This window comes from Schistocerca nitens, chromosome 3, assembly GCF_023898315.1.
Source record: "Schistocerca nitens isolate TAMUIC-IGC-003100 chromosome 3, iqSchNite1.1, whole genome shotgun sequence".
Taxonomy (NCBI): Eukaryota; Metazoa; Arthropoda; class Insecta; order Orthoptera; family Acrididae; genus Schistocerca; species Schistocerca nitens.
The window spans coordinates 572744914-572763554 of NC_064616.1; the positions used below are offsets into that span (position 1 = coordinate 572744914).

Here is an 18641-nt window from a genome sequence, read left to right on the forward strand (position 1 = left end):
GTATTTCCTGGAGGGCAATGCAGAAACCAGGTGTAAAGCTGAACAGTTGCCGTAGCTCAGTCAGGTGGTGGAAAAAAACCACCACAATTCCACTGGAAGATGACGTGATTGTGAGACTGGGAAGGCATGAAACACTCAATGAGGCAGTCTACACCTCAAGGTCACCTGCAGCCACCGTCTTATTTCCTGAACAGGGTATATCCATTGTGTCTGAGGGTCTGGCGAGATCTAGGTCCTCAGTGAATGCCAAAATTTTCACCTCATCCTCAGAAGCAGCGCTTTTAGGCAGCAGTGGTGTGGGTGCCACCGCAATTCCCTTGGTCTTGGGTGTCTTCTTTCTGGATTTCTCTTGCTGATCCTTGGGTTTCTCTGGCTGGGAGGGATTCACTGATTTAATCTCCAGGATTGATGATGAGCGTGAAGCCCTACGACCAGCTGCTTTTGGGCACTTTTGCCCCTGGTGGGTGTCGTCTTTCCCACTAGCAGAAACCTGGGAATGGAGTGACACACACACACACACACACACACACACACACACACACACACACACACACACATTATATATATATATATCTCCATCCACACATATACAGACACAAGCAGACATCTTGTTTGTGTCTGTATATGTGTGGATGGATATGTGTGTGTGCGCGCGCGCGCGAGCGAGTGAGTGTATACCCGTCCTTTTTTCCCCGTAAGGTAAGTCTTTCCGCTCCCGGGATTGGAATGACTCCTTACCCTCTCCCTTAAAACCCACATCCTTTCGTCTTTCCCTCTCCTTCCCTCTTTCCTGATGAGGCAACAGTTTGTTGCGAAAGCTTGAATTTTGTGTCTGTCGACCTGCCAGCACTTTCATTTGGTAAGTCACATCATCTATATTCGAAATTCTCATCAGCTACTTCAATCTGTGCTATAGGTATTGCCAACTGCCAGTCCTGAACTATTTCCTTAGTAGTGAAATCCCCATGTTTTCATGGTTTACCAAGTGTGATAAATTTTTTTTTTTTTTTAATTTTATTTACTGGACCAATTGGTTTCTTGAAGTTTTCCAGTCCATAGTTTAAATTGTCATTATTGTTTGGCATGTATTCCCTGAAGCACATATGAACATGTTTTTTGAGGCTTGTTGAATTAAACCATTTGTTTGTGTGTTTTAGAAGCTTGTCTTGTTACTTTGTGTTCTCTCCCATGTGTACAACGACCTGCCTAAAGAGACAGGCGAGCTGGGCCTGTTGATTGTTGAAGAGTAAAAGGGCTCTTCCCGAGAGCAGCAGTTTATGTGTAATGAAAAGAAAGCTGTGTAATCCTGCTTTAAGTATGCGCCTCCAATTAAAACCATTATCTCTTGATGCATTAGTAGTTGCGTGAATGGTGGCGTAGTTTTAAAACCACGAGTTTGTTTAATGCTCCTGTGTTGAACTATTGCAGAAATTAACTCTAAAGCCAATTACTTGTAAGCTTAAATTTGTTTTAGATATTTCTATATTTAATTACAGTAATGTTTTTATGAGAAGCTTTGTCTTAAAATTTTATGCTCTGTGGTTTCTTTTTTTAAATCAGTACCAAGGAATGAAACCTGCTCAGAGAATTATATTGTAACAAAGTCAATCATGTTTGAGAATTGTGGCCTAGTCCTTTCATTAACTGAACCTTTCCTGTGCTAGTGTAGAGCTACAAAACTGGTAGCACGGCGTGGTTACTCTGGTTAAATTAATTCCTTGACACTGTGTGATTTAGGTTTAAGCTAGAATTAGCATTACCTTGAGGCCTTTGTTTAAAATTCCTTGTGTGTTTTCAGTTACCTTACCACGGCAGTTTGAAATGTGTTGGGTCTGAAATATTTGCGGAAGGAGCTGCTGCAGTATGAGTTACGTATTCGCGGCAAAGGGAATGAGGGCAACATATAGCCAAGTTGAGTCAACGGTTACGGAGCATGTTGGACAAGCCGTAAACATCATAGCAAGGGAGTTGCGGGAGAGGTAAGTACCGCATGCACTGTGTGCCTTTCCTTGCTTGGTGTTGTGAAAGAGTGTGTCAATTTGTTAGAGGGTTTCATCCCGTCCCAAGCTCAGTTATTACATCTACATGCTCTGGTAGATCATGTTGCCAATCATGTTAACGATATGCAGGTTGTTTGTAAAGATACTAAACATCTGCATGATATGCAGGTATTGTAACAGGAACTTATTCTGGGACAGAGGACCTTGTTTTCTCTTAATTGGCGGGGAAGTGAAGGGAAGGAAGGTGTAGATATTGCTAGAGGCGCGAGAGCAAGTGGAGCAGTTCGTTTATCTGAACAATTTAGTGAACTTCCGAACCCTTTGTACTACTACTACTACTACTACTACTACTACTACTTCAAGGAGTGCGTAGGTTGTCAAAGATGTGAATCATGTTAAAGAGCTTCGGTGGTTAGTTGTCAAATTACAGAACCAGGCTTGTGTATTGCAAATTCAGGAAGAATTGATATGTCAGATAATTTTTCCACTAGCCGCAGGCCAGCTGAGTCGGTTGATAATTGATGTGCTAAGCATAGGTGGCTCCTTGACTTGTCTCCAGCAGAAGATTTTAAGAGAATCTTTGGGCGAGTGAAGGCAAAAGGATCTTGATGATTATTTTTATCGGGTTTAGGCCAATGATGAGACATTATCCCATTATGTAGAAAGAGTAAAAATGGCTATGGTAGCCTTGTGTATCAAAATATCTGAAGTAGAAGTCGTGGGTAGCATCGTGGAAGGTACATGCCCACAAGATCAGTTTCTGACAGTATTTTTAGAAAGGCCACAATCGTTTTCAGAGTTAGAGACATTGGTGGTCGGAGTAGACAATTTGAAGTATTGTGATGGAAAACGTGAGAATGAGCAGCTGCTCGAAGAAGAAAACAAATGTCCGAGTTCCAGGCCAATTTTACAGGGCGTCAAGGTGATGGCCCGTGGTGCTTTAGATGTGGTAGTACAATGCATTTTGTGCATGGCTGTCCCAAACCATATGAGCATTCTATAAACAGCTAACACCAGAAGAAAATTCTGGGGGACCATCTTGGGGTTGTCGTAAAGTATGTGCGGTCGATACCTCTTGCCTGGGTATTTGTGGGTTCTGAACCTGTGTTTAGTTTGCTTGCTTAATGAATTAGTGTATAGTTACTCAATCACAAATGGTATATTAATAGAGTTTGTGCAGGTTTACCTGTCTTATAAGTAACAGAAAGTGAGTGTCGGTCCATGGCTAATAAAAAATTAGATGTTGTAGGTTGCATAAAGTGTAAACTCAGGATAGGTGTGTTTACTTGGCCTTGGCAATTTTCGATTATTCAGGGCATGACAATACCCGTATTGCTGGGGTATGATTTTCTTGTACGAACTGGTTGTTTTTTTAGACTATGCACGGAAAGAGTTTTTTTTTAATTCCGTCCTGCGGAAAAATTACAGTTGTATGACCATAAAGATAAGAACAGCGTGTACCACATACAGGGGGTGGTTTCACTTTTGACATTAGACATTTGTCTTGCAATCAGGCCTGGAAACTGTTCGACGTTCTTTACCAGTTCCTGGATGTCTTTTCAGAAAAGTTAGGGGTAACACACGAGGTGTCCTATAAGATAAGGGTGCGCGATACTAAGCCAGTTAGACAATTGCCTTATCGGCTCTCTCCACCCAAGATGAAGGAATTAGGTAAGATCGTAAGCAAGTTGTTGGAGGATGGTGTTATTAGACAATCAGTTTCACCTTATGCTTCTCCAATATTTTTGGTACCAAAGCCTAACGATACGGGGTTTACGCCAGTCATAGACCACCATTTTCTTAACCAGAAAGTGGTGTTAGAACCTGTGCCCCTCCCCGATTTACACACTTGTTTTACGTGGTTTGCAGGTGCACGTGTTTTCCGTGTTAGATTTAAATCAAGCCTACTATCAGATCCCCCTGGCTGAGGAATCTAAACCATTAACAGCTTTCTGTACTGATTATAATTTGTATGAATTCAACCGTGTACCATTTGGGTTGGCTACTGGGGCGGCAGTCCTGTCCCGCCTTTTAGACTGTGTATTTGGCGAGTTTAAATTTAAATTTGTGCACACTTACCTTGATGATGTGGTAGTCTATAGTAAGAATTTTGAGGAGCATACTGAACATCTGAAACAAGTGGTCACACGGTTAAAAGAAGCAGGTCTTACGGTGAAATCAGGCAAAGTCACTCTAGGTAAAAGTGAACTTTCCTTTCTGGGACACACTGTGTCGGAAAAGGGTATGAGGGTTGATCAATGAAGAACCAGTGCTATTCACAAGATCCCAGCACCCTGTAATAAGAAGGAAGTTGCCCGATATATTGGAATGTGCAATTTCTTTCGTCAATTTGTGCAAAATTTTGCTGGGTTGGCCACTCCTCAATCAGTTGAGAAAGAAAGGGGATAAATTTGACTGGGGTGATAGCCAGACGCTGCCTTTGAAGTGCTTAAAAGATCTCTTAGCAATGCGCCAGTGTTAGGAATTCCCGACTAATTTGCCATTTATTGTGCAGACCGATGCATCAAATGCCAGCATTGCTGCAGTTTTGTTGCAACAGCAGGAACGCGAACGCAGACCAATAGCATTTGCTTCAAGGGCACTTTCAGGTCCTGAACGCAATTACTCTGTTTATGAGTTAGAAGCATTAGCCATGTTGTTTGCTACTAAGAAATTCAAATTCTATCTTGAGCATCGGTGATTTCAGCTTGAGACTGATAATCAAGCACTGAGTTGGGTTTTGGCACGCCCACGAAAAACAGGTAGAATAGCACACTGGACTATTAGGATTTCAGCCTTCCAGTTTGATGTGGTGACATTCGAGGGTCGCAAAATCTGGTTGCTGGTGCACTTAGCCGCATGTTTGAGCAAGACTGAGAAGATTTCCACAAATAAGTTTTTCAGGCATCATTACCTGCAGATTTGGCAGAGGTGCCGGAACCTCAAGTGGTGGGGGTGGTACTAACCGAGATCCCAGCCTTGTTTAGTAACCTTAAGGAAGAGCAAGAAAGTGATCCCGAGTTAGCCGTGGTCCGAGAAGAGTTGCAAAATGGGCATTTGTTAGACGGTTATTCAATAGAGAAAGGAGTACTTTGTTATCAAGAGCAACGAGACCAGAAGGTAAGAATTTGTCTGCCGAAGGGAGTGCTACCAGCCGTATTTAAATACTACTATCAATCTGTATATGGTGGACATTTAGGTGGCAAGAAAATGCTCACCAAAATTAAAGAACATCTTACTTGGAAAGGAATGGATATCAACATTCGAAAGTTAGTCAGTGGTTGTGGAGATTGCCAACACAAAAATGGCTCTGAGCGCTATGGGACTCAACTGCTGTGGTCATAAGTCCCCTAGAACTTAGACCTACTTAAACCTAACTAACCTAAGGACAGCACACAACACCCAGCCATCACTAGGCAGAGAAAATCCCTGACCCCGCCGGGAATCTAACCCGGGAACCCGGGCGTGGGAAGCGATTGCCAACACAGGAAGCCGGATGTGGGCATGCGTAAGGGATTCTTGCAATCCACTAGGGAATTTCAACCTTTTCAGAAGCTTTTCACTGATTATGTCAGGCCACTTTCACACACTAAGAATGGGAACAGGTTTATTTTTGTGGTAGTGGATGCTCTTACCTGATTTGTCTGGTTCATTCCGAGCAGAAGTACCACCACAGATGCGAGTATCCAGCATTTATCTATTTCCACAAATTTTGTGTCCACCTTGTAGTTCGGTGAGTGACAATGCGCCGGCATTTAGTTATCGGCAATTCTGTAGGTTCTGTTTCGTGCAAGGTATTTGCCATGTGATGACTACTTCATATTATCCACAACCTTCTTTCGCAGTGCAGATTAACTGCAATTTAAAATCTGCGTTTATAATTTACCACTCTAGTGCTCCAATTAAGTGGGACCAGTCGTTGAATTGGCTGAGTCTGGCTTTTAACACCACTCAACACGAGAGCCATGGAACTACTACTGCGAAGCTACTCTTAAGTTATGAAACCCCTTGAGCAATCTTTGGTCCATAAAGGACATTCTGCCAGAGCATGTGGACCCTCACGAGCTATGGGTTAGATGGGAGGCGGCAAAAAGGAAATATAATTTTGGCACACCGCTGAGAAGAGGCGTATAATAGGGAAAGGCGTGCAATGTCAGTTGGGGCGGGCGACTGGGTTTTTGTAAAAAAATTTCTGGGGGCAGAGACACTGCAATAATGAGGCAGTAGGTAAATTAACACCCAGGTTCATTGGCCCATGTGAAGTAATTAGAGTACTCACTCCGGTCAACTTCCTGGTGAGGGGTCTGAAGACACAGAGGGAATTTCACACCCAACTGCACTAACTTTAGGTGGGCAAACTTGGGGGACCTTTACCTTAAGATGGGAGGTTGATGTGTGCACATCGACCTAGCCATTATCGATCTCACCCGGCATAAAGTTTGCCTATATAGCACGCGCCTGAGGCGAGGCACATGAATAGAGAGTGAACACGGAGCCACTAGGAGGTGTGAGGCGTGCATGCACTGTGTTTGGAAGCACACTGGGTGGCAGTATAAGCTAGCAACGCGTAGAACTGAGACTATTGGTAGTGGCGTTGGTGATTCTGATGATTGGTTGACGGGACTGAGTGGACAGCCTTGTTTCTGCTCACGACGGTATAGGAACCATGGATCGTTTTTGACCAAAATTTCAGCCTATGAACTGTGCTAACAACACGATTTAATGTATTGCTGCCTCTTGTTGCCTCATGTTGCATCATTCGAAATTCTCATCAGCTACTTCAATCTGTGCTATAGGTATTGCCAACTGCCAGTCCTGAACTATTTCCTTAGTAGTGAAATGCCCGTGTTTTCATGGTTTATCAAGTGTGATAAAATTTTTTTTTTAATTTTATTTACTGGACCAATTGGTTTCTTGAAGTTTTCCAGGCCATAGTTTAAATTGTCATTATTGTTTGGCCTGTATTCCCTGAAGCACGTATATGAACATGTTTTTTTGAGGCTTGTTGAATTAAACCATTTGTTTGTGTGTTTTAGAAGCTTGTCTTGTTACTTTGTGTTCTCTCCCATGTGTACAACGACCTGCCTAAAGAGACAGGCGAGCTGGGCCTGTTGATTGTTGGAGAGTAAAAGGGCTCTTCCCGAGCAGCGGCAGTTTGTGTGTAATGAAAAGAAAGCTGTGTAATCCTGCTTTAAGTATGCGCCCCCAATTAAAACCATTATCTCTTGATGCATTTGTAGTTGCGTGAGTGGTGGCGTAGTTTTAAAACCACGAGTTTGTTTAATGCTCCTGTGTTGAACCATTGCAGAAGTTAACTAAAGCCAATTACTTGTCAGCTTAAATCTGTTTTAGATATTTCTATATTTAATTACAGTAATGTTTTTATGAGAAGCTTTGTCTTAAAATTTTATGCTCTGTGGGGTTTTTTTTTTTTTTTTTTTTTTTTTTTTTTAAATCATTACCAAGGAACGAAACTTGCTCAGAAAGTTATATTGTAACAAAGTCAATCATGTTTGAGAATTGTGGCCTAGTCCTTTCATTAACTGAACCTTTCCTGTGCTACCATAAAGTAGCGCTACACCGGCCTCCACCATACGCTGGTCACTGGACTTGTTCCAAAAGCTCCTGTTACCAGTCTAACTCCACAGTGGTGCATTGAGTCGAGTAAATGCAACTCTGACGGCGCCGCCGAACCACAAACCAGACTCCCATAGTCAAGGCGGGACTGAACAAGGGCTCCGTAGAGCTGCAGCAGTGTAGAGCGATCTGCACCCCAGTTGGTTTTGCTCAGGCAGCGGAGCGCATTGCGGTGCTGCCAGCACTTCTGCTTCAGCTGATGAAGATGAAGCCACGTGAATTGGGTGTCTAAAACCAGTCCTAAGAATATGTCTCCACTAAAGTGAGTGGATTGTCATTAAGATAAAGTTCAGTTTCCGGATGAACAGTACGACGCCAACTGAAGTGCACGACACATGACTTCGCAGTTGAAAACTGGAAGCTGTGGGCTACAGCCCATGACTGCACCTTGTGGATAACTCCCTGTAGGTGCCGCTCACCAACATCAGTACTGGAGGAGCAGTACAAAATGCAGAAGTCGTCTGCATACAGAGAAGGTGAGACCAACGACCCAACAGCTGCTGCTAGTCCGTTAATGGCCACTAAAAAGAGAGGTAAACTCAATACAGAGCCCTGTGGGACCCCATTCTCCTGGATATGAGGAGGAACTATGGGAGGCACCAACTTGGACATGGAAACTACAGAGCGACAGGAAATTCTGGATAAAAATCGGGAGCAGGCCTCTGAGACCCCACCCGTATTATGTGGCAAGGATATGGTGTCGCCAGGTGGTGTCATAGGCTTTGTGTAAATCAAAAAAGACAGCAACAAGGTGTTGGCATCTGGAAAAGGCTGTTCGGATGGCAGACTCGAGGGACACAAGGTTATTAGAGTGCCCCTGGCGGAAGTCGCCCTGACATGGAGCCAGAAGGCCACGTGACTCCAGGACCCAACACAACTGCCGGCTTACATACATCCTAACAGCTTACAAAGAACATTGGTGAGGCTGATGAGCCAATAGCTATCCACATCAAGCAGGTTTTTACTGGGTTTTAGCACTGGGATGATTGTGCTCTCCTGCCACTGAGATGGCAAGACACCATTGCACCAGACCCGGTTGAAGATGAGATGTCACTTGTAGTCGGATGAGAGATGCTTAATCATCTGACTGTGGATCCGACCTGGCCCAGCAGCTGTGTCAAGGCAATGTTCAAGGACACTGAGGAGCACCCACTCTGTAAATGGAGCATTATAGGGTTCACTGTGACGTACACTGAACGAAGGGGCTTTCCTTTTAATCTGCCGTTTGATGGTGCAAAATCCTGGGGGATAAATCTCTGACACAGTGCTCAGCAAAGTGCTCTGAAATTGAGTTTGCGTTGGTAGGTAACACACCATTGATGTTAATGCCAGTAACACCTGACTGGGTCTGGTACCCACAAACATGTCTGATCTTCGTCCAGACTTGAGAAAGTGGCGTATGGCACCCAATGGTCGAGAGGTTCCCCTCCCAACACCACTGTGTCTGTCTTTTTATAAGCTGGTGAACGTGGGCATGGAGCCGTTTAAAAGCTATTACGTGCTCTAGGGAAGAGTGCCACTTTTGTCACTGTAGAGCTCGCCAACGCTCTTTAATGGCCTCAGCAATTTCCACTGACCACCAAGGTACTGATTTTCACCGGGGGCACCCTAAAGAACAACAGATCGTGTTTTCTGCCATAGAAATGATCGTTCTAGTGAACTGTTCAACTGCCATGTCAATGGTACCATGTGCAGGAGATTCAACAGTGACAGCAGAATTGAAATCTTCCCAGTCTGCCTTTTTTACAGTCCATCTTGGTTGACATCCAGTGGAATAGTGCTGGGGGAGTGATAGGAAGATGGGAAAGTGGTCACTACCACACAAGTCATCGTGGGCTCTCCAGTGGACGGATGGGAGAAGTCCTGTGCTGCAGAGGTATAAATCAACCGCCAAGTTCCATGAGCCAAACTGAAATGTGTGGTGTCCCCAGTATTTAAGAGGCAGAGGTCGAGTTGAGACAGGAAAGCTTCGACATCTCCATCTCAGCCAGTAAGCACAGTGCCACCCCACAAGGGGTTATGGGTATTAAAATCTCCTAAAAGTAGGAAAGGTTTAGAGAGTTGTTGAATCAGTGCAGCCAATGTGTTTAGGGATACTGCACCATCTAGAGGAAGATATACATTCAGACAGTTATTTCCTGCATCGTCCGTATTCTGACAGCCACAGCTTCAAGAGGGGTTTGAATAGGCACTGGTTCACTACAGACAGAGTTTAGGACATTTTGGAGCTGAAACTACAGCAGTGATAGTAGCACCGCTGGACAGTGGACCAGACAAACTTTGGAGGAGCAGAAAGCTCCACAATGTCAGTGACAGCAAACTTGTCTGATGTTTTGGGAGGAAGTCTAGGCTTTGGAACTGCAGCGACCCAAGTGCACTGGCACAAGCAGGTGCTAGGGTTGACACTAGCAACCTTCATTTGGGTAGCAGCATCGGTATTGTGAAGTGGTTCTTTAAGAGCAGACACAAAGGAGGTGGCAAACTTGGGGGGGGGGGGCAGCATGGCTTTATAGATCTTTTTGGCCTCATCATAAGATATGTGCTTAGTTGTTTTGATCTCTTATCTTGCTTTCTTCAAGGAAGGAGGAGATGAACAACCAACACCTTCATGAGCGATCTTACAACATTTGCCACAACTGGCTGCTCCTTTACAACCTGAGGATGTGTGCCCAAAGTACTGGCATGTAAAACAGCGGATTGGGTTAAGAAAACAAAACCACACATTGGTTGTTTGGTTTTGGGGTTTGATGGGGGCTAAACATCGAGGTCATCAGTCCCCTGTTCCAAACAGACATACTTGTAAAAGGCCTATATAGTAAAAGCGTAACCTCTGCACCCAGAGGAAGGGAACATCAAGGGGTACAGAGCTAAAATGAACACCGCAATAACACAAAATAGAGGACACTTAAAAGGAGCAGAGCAAATAATTGACTAGAGTAAAACAGATTACAGTGGTTGATAGATCAGGTAAAAGGTCAACCACTCAACTACAAACAAATAACCTCCAGCTGGAAAGCGTTTATAGGTACCAACACAACTTGTTACCATAAAAAGACACTATTTTGGTATCCACGTCACAATTAAAAGTTACTGGAGTGGGTGTAGCCTGAGAAATCATGTGAGAGTGCCCACACTAGAGTGAGTGATAAAACCCAGCTGCACGGATAAAACATAAAACTGAGTCAGCCATAGAGGCATCGTCACCTAGAATTAAAGGAAGTGCAGCTGGTGAATTAAAGGACTGCCGCAAGGGGGCTAAAAGGGGGCAGTTCATCAGAAGATGGACCACTGTCAGCCCTGCATCACAGCGACACTTGGGCGGGTTCTCACGGCGAAGGAGATAGCTGTGGGTCAACCGTGTATGTCCAATTCGGAGACGGCAGAGAACAACTGAGTCCCTACGCGTAAGACCACAGGTAGAGGAAACCAACCTTTACATGTTCTGAAAGTTTTGCACTGCTGCAAGTCCATATAAACAAGTGATTTTATGAGATTGCCATCGACCTGTTTCACTATGTTCTGTACATCAACAATGTCTTCCTGGGACCACTCAGCTTTCAGTTCTTCTCAGGGAATATTAACCAGATCCGTTTAAGTCACAGCACCTTTGCTAAAATTCAAGCTGTTGTGCAGTTCACTTTCTGTTGCATACTTCCCGAGGCACTGAGCTTTCTGGATGTTCTTCACTTGTTGGGAATTGTATGTTTCTATCAATAGGGTCTCGTTTCACAAGCACTTGGCAAATTTACAACTTCCAGTGATTTCCTCTAAACCTTTTTGTATGTTAAATGGTGAAACATTCTCAAAGCTCCCCTCTTTTTGTTTAATTACAAGAAACACATTCTGGCCACCAGCGTGTGGTCTATTACTCAGCAATGACACAGTCTATGTAATGCCCAAGTCTAGAGCACTGGCTACATGCACCCTCTTGTTTGTTTAGGTGTTGGAACCTACCAGCCGCCCACACTTTCCACTGGGGGGAGGAAGACAAGGTTTCTACAGACCCATGCTGGTCCCACGAGCAGCTAGACAGAGCTACTCCACCTAGACATAGTCGCACATGCCTAGGTAAGCCTTATACAACTAAGCTGTGGCAGGTTCCCCAGAGGTTGCCCACTAATAACTGTTCAATCTCAACAGATCTCATAATCACACAGCACACCTTGAGATTAAGGTTTTTGTAGAGGTTTCTACCATCCTCGCAATCCGGGCAGTCACGCCAAGGTGACACACAACATTTCACCGCCACACTGCACAATGGTCACTGAAGCGTGCTAAGAACCTATGGTGATAGGACTGGCAGCGCTTTCCAGTTCCCAGCTCAGGAACCCCAGGGTCACCAAACCTGTACCTAAAAAATGAATACCGAGCCCTGAGGGCTTGAAAGAAAATATCCATGGCATGCTGAGCCATCATCCAAAATTTCCTTCTTTTAAGTGAGTGCCATAGCTGTGCTACATTGCATTTAAATTACTTTTTAAGTACCAAATTTCTAAACTTCAATAATAAACTTTTTTCCCCACACCAAATATAGCCTAAACTTTCTTTTGAGGCACCCTGTATAAGAGATTGTGGGTCAATAGTCATGACTCATAGAAAAATAAATTCCTACTTGTGCGAACTACCTTTATGATATAGTAGTTACACGAAAACTCTCAAGGGCATTTACAAAACCTAGTTACATATAACCATGTTTCTGCTGAATTTAGGTTTGCACTGCAAATTAAATGCCTTTTTCCTTCAAGGTCATGTGCTACCTTTAGGACATATATTAATAAGAAATGGTACACTATTTACAACTATACACAGCTAAGCAACACAAGTTACCCAGGCCAACAAATCTGAAGTCCTCAATACCACCACATACTAACTAACAACCAAATTTACCACTTTTCAACCAAACAAAGGCCTCAGGTTACACTGCAATTCAGCCTGTCACCATACCCAAGATTTTGTATTCACATTCACTGGCTTTACCAACCCAAACTGTCACATTTCAACCTAACCTATATCTCAAGCTACACTACAGATCACACTGCCACCACAACCTACATTCTAAAAATCATACAAATGCAAAATAATTTTTTTTCTGATTTCTGTACTCTTCACATAGCACATCACATCATAGGACAAAGCCAACATGCATTATTGGTAGATTTAGTTGACTAACACTCACCACCGATGAACTTAAAATGTCACTGCCAAAAACAACATATCACAATTCACATTAACATTTCATAGAATTTTGCAACAACAATGAAATTCAGCACCTGCAGTTGCCGTACCACTCCCAGTCAAAGAGCAAACCAACTGTGAGTGGTTCAAATGGCTCTGAGCACTATGGGACTTAACTGCTGAGGCCATCAGTCCCCTAGAACTTAGAACTACTTAAACCTAACTAACCTATGGACATCACACACATCCATGCCCGAGGCAGGATTCGAACCTGCGACAGTAGCGGTCGCGCGGTTCCAAACTGTAGTGCCTAGAACTGCTCGGCCACTCCGGCCGCCAACTGTGGGTGAGACATTCTAGTCAGTATAGATGCTATTTTTGAGCCTATAATAAATCACTGTTCAACAACAGCAATTAGAAAGCACCCCCCACATTCTGGATGTGGAGAATTAACGCATTCAGTGTCTTCATAGAACACCTTATGATTTCCAGCCGCCAGATACTGCCACCGTGCAGTCTGCCCACACCATCAAATGAACTAGCTTTTCAACCCCACCACTATGGATCATTGCGTAACATCCATTCCAGATATCTAGACAACCAACCATATAAGTAAGCCAAATCAGCCCAGTCCCCACACTGATGTAGAACAACCTTACAGGCAATTCACATAGATCCCAAACATTTCAAACAGCACATATCCAACACAAATTGTCCAGGCACAGACCAGGTTGGGTCCAGCCACATGCAGCAAATTTGGGGGTGGGAGGAATCTTTTTCTCTTGTCTGACAACAATCTGGTTGTATGCAAGAACACACTATCCTTGTCAAACTCTTTCAATTTTGGATTTCCCACTATACAATGATGATTTGTGTAACCTGAAGCACTGAGTGTGTGTTCTTCAGTATAGTAACACAGACTGAACCAATGTCTTGTTTCTCAATACATATTATTACATATCTGTTTAAACCATGTCAAATGTTTTCACAAATGTCAATTAATACAAGTTATTCTCTACTTTATACTCACTATCTTATTCCACAATTGTGTTTACAATTTTGAAATGAACCACTGAGCTACAGCAAACACATTCATTGGTTTGATTAAAATCCAGTGCTGTTCCTGTGGCTAGTAATAATTTTAATGAAAATTTTCAACATTATGGAGGAAGGGACATATAAACATAGTTTTTATCCACACCTTGTCTGCTTACTTTCTCATTAAGTACAACAATTAAAGCAATGATCCTGTTTTGAGGAATTTTCTTCCTACATAGAAATTCTGTGTGTAATCATGAAAGTTGACTATGTATTGCTTTACCTCTACCTTTAGTCTTCCCTACTGAAACACCATCACCAGATAACTTTTCTGTCTCTGTTCCTTGAACAGCTTTATACACCTCAACTGGCATTTCCTTCATAATCAATGATTAAATATCTGTATTCCTGGTTCACATATGAATACTTACTGCAATATCTGCCATCTTATGTAAGTATGAGTGTACCCTACAAAAGTTCTGTATGTATTCTTTCTTGGATTGACTGAAGCTTACAGTACCACTTGGCTTCTTTGTCCAAGACTTAACGGTTGTGTTATTTGCTATCATGGCGGCACAGTGCACTTGAAATGGATTGTGGCATGAGAGTATAGGGCGGCACCCTAGTGGGGGATGTTTATGTTTCTAAATTGATTCATAGTGATATTAGTGATTCAATGGACTCCACAAGTGCTATTTGTTAGAATACTGGAAGAGCTTGTGGCAGTTAGGTAATGAGTTATTTTGATGTTGGCCGCTATGGGGAGTTTATAGGTTGGGAATTGTAAATGCAGTGTATAGTTTATGGTTGGCGGTTTAATTTTTTTTTAACAGATATGAGAACAAATTTCATAAAAAGGTCCCTGCATGCAGCAGTGGGGGACAAAATGTTTACCACATCTAAATTCCTAGGGTTATTTGGTTTAACGGCAGAGTTTGTTAAGTGTTAAGATTGTGGAAAAGATACAGGACTTACCAAAGTTGCTGCAACTCTGCCAAGAGACTACTGGCATTGCCAGAAGGATAATAGGATAATATTTGGCATTCTACCCAAGGACGGTGGGGGAGCAGGGGCACATGGGGGCTGAGGGGTTCGTGGTTTAGAAAGTTTAGACCAGATACTCAAGATATTGTGTTGTTGATATATTTTTGTTGTTCCTAGATTTGCAGGTCAGCTGACCTTGTGTGATACATTGATTTTTTAAATAGTGATACATCTATGTGTGATATGTGTGTAGATGCCTTTGTGTTTCTTGTATAACAAAACTGGTGTTAATGCAAAATTTTTATGAATTCCTAGGTTGTGATGTTAACTGTCAGTAACTAGGTTCGATTGCAAATGGTAGGTATCAGATTTTGTTACCTACATTGGTTCGTTTGAGCTACACAGATCAAGGGAATTTCCGGTTGAGCTATAGGTAAGGAAAATTTCCAATACCAATTGTTTTATTATGGTTTCAGCAATTGTTTAAATTTTTGTTTTCTTTATTATTGTGCTAGTATTTATGTTGGAACTTCTTAACTGTTAGTATTGTCTTATATTTAGTTTATCCTCATCCAAAACCACCAAATTTCAATAGTTGTCCCACTTGTTTCATTGTTTTTCTGCAGTTTAAATGTTATTCGCACTACTTATGTCCTTTTCACATGTGTAATTAGTGATATCACAGTCCCCATTTTGTACACACATTAAATAGCAGTGTCCACCATCCTGATGTCATAGGTCAAAGTTGATATGTGGTAGGGCTAGTGCAATCTTCGGTTTTGCCCTTTTTCCCATGCTTTTCAAATTGTCATTGCACCACCTTGCATCCTCTCAGACATTTCCTAATAGTTTTGTTTACTTCAGGATAGTATTCTATAAAATCCCTAATATCATGACCGAGCGTGAATGCTCTGTGGTTAAGACACTGCACTCTTCATTCTAGAGGATGGTAGTTCAAATCTCTATATGACCAATCAGATTCAGGTTTTCTGTGGTTTGCTTAAATCCTTCATGGCAAATGCCAGATTGGTACTTTTGCAAAAAACACAAATTTCCTTCCCAATTCAAGGTCATTCTAACCTTCCTCTATTCTATTATCATTTACGTTAAACTTTCACTTACACTTTAATCAAATCATTTTCTCTGTCAGATCTTTCCTGTTGCTTTCCCCCTAAATGTGTTGCCACTGGTTAAATTACATTCACTAAACATTTTCTTTTATCCACCACACACCTGCTCAATATTAATTTTCTAAAGTCCTTAATTGTAGCTAGTATATTGCCCTTTCATATAGAGGGAGCTAAAATCGTTTATGAACTTTGTAGTGGTGTTTAAATTATCAACAGAATGTGAGGATGTTACTGCACATACCTCAATCATCTTCGTATAAAATTGATTTTTTTTATGTTACTTCAATATATGTAATAAAAATCTTTGTCCCAATTTTAATTCTATTTTATCACTTCTCATGGTTCTTGCATTAACCCTTCTATATCCCAACTGATCTTACTTAAACTTTTAATTCCACAGTTAGGCCTACAAATTCTGGTTCTAACCCTTGTCCATCACACACCAACTTGACAAACAAAATCAATGAAGCATATATTCTAATCAAAGCAAGAGACTTTGATCATTCTCATTAATGTGCCTGTAAATCCCAAAGTTTATTAACCATAGTAATTAGTTGAAATTACTCATGCAACTAGCAAATGCCTTGAAGCTCATAATTTCAACAAATTTAACACGCTTAGCTCAACCAAGTTGTTCATCGTATCACTTCATAACTTTACCTGCGGATTAAATTTCACAACTTACATATCAAAGGTGTATACCCGAGTCTCCTCGGTAACAGGATTACCTACTTTGTTTTGTGGAAATGATCTTAAGTAACGCAAATCAGAACTTTTCCGCGCAAACTTTCATTCTCACATTCAAGAACTACGTGCCGCCAACAAAGACATCGTATGCTACTCTCTCTTGCAAGTCAATCAAAATTTAATTTTACCGCTTTGTGCAAGACCAATGTACGAAATACTATGTTTACGACCTCTTCCGCAGTTCCTGAAGTTATCGTTCGTGCATTAGAGAACCATTTTTTAAGAACACAGTCCTTATATAGTCTACTGTTGATACCATTTTCTAGAAAATGTTGAGGCACAGAATCAAGACCACACTTCAGACACAAATGATCACACGAATCGCAGTTACGCACTACATCTTTAAAGATCGTGAGTAACTGACAGCTCATTTCTATTAGTTCCATTTTATCGCTTCTAAAGTTTCATCAGCTACTGATTTCATGTCACAGACGTATTTTCACTCTTCTCGGCCTTGCTGCCAATTAAAGCACTATCTAAGAAGCAACACCTGCGTCTGGAAAATAAAGTTAGGTCATAAGAATACTTCTGAACTATCGTCTACATACCGAGTGACCGGTAGACGCTGAGAGGGTCCTCGAAAATTAAGAATTAGATGGCGACACAATCTATATCACAATCTGTATAGCAAACAACGAAACTCCTTCAAAAATTCTTTTCGCTAAACTACTGGCTTCACTCAGACTTTAGTACTAATTTAACAATCACTCCTGTATCTCGCAACTTCTGGAAATACAAGCTTAAATTCCAAAGATCTTCGATCTGGAGAGAAATATGTTGCCAACTTCATCATGTGAAGTAGTATTGGCACTTGCTTTCTCTGTGAGAAGTTGCTGCATCATGTTTTCAATGTTCCCATGAGTGGACAGCTGCACTATTTCTTGTCTGTGCTTGCTGCCTGTTTTCAATGTTCTAATTGCAATCTGTAATGGGTGACTATGAATTAAAAGGTATAAAATAGTACCAATAAATCACTTTTCCTATTAAAACAACTGGTATATAAATTAAAATTAAAACAATCGTGGTAAGTACTGAGCTGCTGCCTCATAATATAGCTATTCTCAATAAATCCCTAATCATAAGATCAAGTTGTCAAACCAGTCTTCTCCACTGTCACAGTATCAGTAATTTGGTGTGTGTGTGCGGTGGGGGGGGGGGGAGTTTTTTGCTGATGTTACATTCCAGTCATGGGGGCTTTCTAGCACTAGTGAACCGATTAAATTACTCAATTTACTTTCTCTTACTTTCATTTAATTTGTAGAGGTATTTGATTCAATTAAAACATGTAAGTAATTATCACACCTTAAACATATTAATTTAAGAAGTTTGTAACCTGTAAAATATGAATAATGCTAGCAACATGTTATATGTGAAAATATAATTTAATTCCTTTTCTTATAAAATGTCAAAAGTAAAGGTGATTTTAAATTTTGTTTTATTAATTTTGGAAAACATGTAATTGTAAATTTTAACATATGAGTAATTGCAATAATTCAAAAAATATTAAATAAATAAATTGCGGTTGTACACCAATCGGCTGGAAAGAGTGTACTGCAAGTTCTCAAGCAGTCTTCTCCACCCCCTTAGGGTGCAAACTGGTGAGGCTGCAATGCCTTCTCAGATCTCAACATCACCAGTGAACTGAGACAGAAGAAGATGAACTCGGCACTGGTCGAGAGCACCAAGAAGTGATGGAGGCGACTAAGACATGGGAGAACCACTGCTTCGTCCTTGGCGATGAGCAAGGTGAACCAGCAACAGCCTTCTCTCCAGTGCAGCCACAGCAGACTTCTATCCAGTGCAGCCAGAGGCCCCCACTACCAGTGAGAGTGGTGGGGAGGGAAGCCAGCTGTGGGGTGGAGATAGAAGGCAGTCACTGTCAGTGGGCAGAGAATAATAAGACATTGTGGTGGCAGTAGATGGTGCAGTG

At 41.9% G+C, this 18641-nt stretch overlaps 1 protein-coding gene across 1 annotated transcript in view; it reads right to left on the minus strand.

Moving 5' to 3' along the window:
• Positions 1-17465, minus strand: part of LOC126248482 (activator of 90 kDa heat shock protein ATPase homolog 1) — a 107174-nt gene extending 89709 nt beyond the window's left edge. The window contains exon 1 of the mRNA XM_049949500.1: positions 17260-17465. The gene's annotated coding sequence lies outside the window, so the exon portion shown is untranslated. The remainder of the gene's footprint in view (positions 1-17259) is intronic.
• Positions 17466-18641: the final 1176 nt, after the last annotated feature.